Genomic DNA, 2,065 nt, shown 5'->3' with positions numbered 1-2,065 from the left:
AGACTATTTTTTCCTAACCTTTTGTGCTTTACGAAGGAAAATAAGTCACAGGTTTAGAACAACATAAGAATGAGTCTGATACACTATCATTCCAAACAAAGACCATCACCATTTCATAAAGGATTATACTGAATTAGCTGATGCTTTTGACCTCAACACTGGAGATGCAGTGATGTCCAAACACCCTCCCTCTACTCATCTCACAAACACACACAAATACACACTGCTTTGCTCCCCCATTAACCATCAGTTGACGACTAATTAGGCAGTAACTCCGCAGGCCACTAAATAAAGAGAAGAGAACATGTAAGATCATGTTGCAGATTTTTATTAATAACTCACCTCTCGCCTTTCCATTTGTAAAGTAATCTTGAGCTATTTAGCAAACACACACAAACTTACACATACTGTGAGTGCTCACACAAAGTTTAGGCATGTAGGCTGTAAATGAAAATCATCTGTGCTGATAAACACACGTTTCTCTTTCTCTCTTTATGGGTTCCAGACAGAACTGCGAGCCAGGACTGATCACCCAAAAAAGCAGTCTGACATCTGTGAAACCCAAGGAGTTCCAGCAGCCTTGTCTCTCCATCTTGTCCTGGAGTGACCCAGTGCCACATTCTAGCACCAAGATTGAGCCAAGTGCGGTAAACAAGACACCATCACCCCCCGCACGTCCGTCTCCATGCTACATCTTGTATTTTTAGCCAAGATCTCAGCTCTGTAAAGCTTTATATGGGAGAGGGACCACAAGAAATTCCTATCTGTCTGTTCCTTACCAAACCTTTCCTCTTCATTTCTCCCACCACCTCATTCTTTGTTTTCTAAACATGTTCTCTTTCTTTTAAAGGAATGTTTGGGGTTCGATACAAGCTTATCTCAATTAACATCATTTGTGGTATAGTGTTTTTTTTACGCTATTTTTTTTTATTTGTCCCTCTTTTACTATTATTGTTATTATTATTATTATTATTATTATCATGGTTACAGTCAGGTACTTACAATGGAAGTGAATAGGGCCAGTCCATAAACATTAAAATACACATAGTTTGAAAATATATAAAACATTGCACGTCAACATGATATAAGTGTGATTAAATCACTTACATTATTTGCAACTTTGTTGCCATGACAACAAAACCTTATAACCCCAGTGTTGGATATAATGTAACTCTACACAGATAAGGTTAAAATGTCATTTTATCACACTAAAATCATGTTAACATGTATGTTTAGGTCTGTAATTGTGGCTGTAATTTTAAAGTGGTGTATTTTAGTATTTATGGACAGGTCCCATTCACTTCCATTGTAAGTGCCATACTGGAACTTCAAGTTTTTAATAAACGAGGGGTGAGTCGAAATTATTTTTTTGGTAATCAATATTATGCCACAAACGCTATTGATTGAGCTTAATTTGAAGCCGGAACAATCCTTTAAAGCAGTTGGTCTCGGATGGTGGGTTGTGACACAAAATGGTATCCAAGTCTGTTCATAGGGTCGCCATTAGAAACAATGCTAAATACAAATAATAAAATGCAACTGACCATATAATCGAGCATACTTAAAACATTTAAAAGGGAGAAAGAATTTCTATCTGTTGTAGTTGTTGTCGATATCAAAACCTGTGTGTCCAGTCAAACTCTAAGGTGGAAATGTATTTGTCGCTTGGTTGAAGCTAGCAAAATTTGCCAGATTCCAACATGGACAGGTTGCATTACATGTCATCATCTTGGAAAAATATGAGCACAACTTTACGCAAACTATGACCCAGACTACTGTATATTAAACACCAGTTACTGATTTGGTATTAGGTTGGGTTGCCACTTGAATGTAAAATCTAGGTCCTGAAGCCAAACCAGTTGAGAACCACTGATTTAAAGTTTGTTCTGGTACTAAGCAGGTTTGACTCTGCCTTACTTGATATTATCCTCCAGTCTTTGTGCCTAGAAATACAAGATGTCTCACCCTCTCTCTCGTTTTAGCAACCCACTCTTTAATTCTATCTATCTTGGTCTCTCTCTCCCTCACTTTCTCACACACATACATTAACACACCTAATCCCACC

Source organism: Xyrauchen texanus, chromosome 6 (assembly GCF_025860055.1).
Source record: "Xyrauchen texanus isolate HMW12.3.18 chromosome 6, RBS_HiC_50CHRs, whole genome shotgun sequence".
Classification (NCBI taxonomy): Eukaryota; Metazoa; Chordata; class Actinopteri; order Cypriniformes; family Catostomidae; genus Xyrauchen; species Xyrauchen texanus.
The sequence above is the reverse complement of the archived record's forward strand: the minus strand, read 5'-3'. Positions refer to the sequence as shown.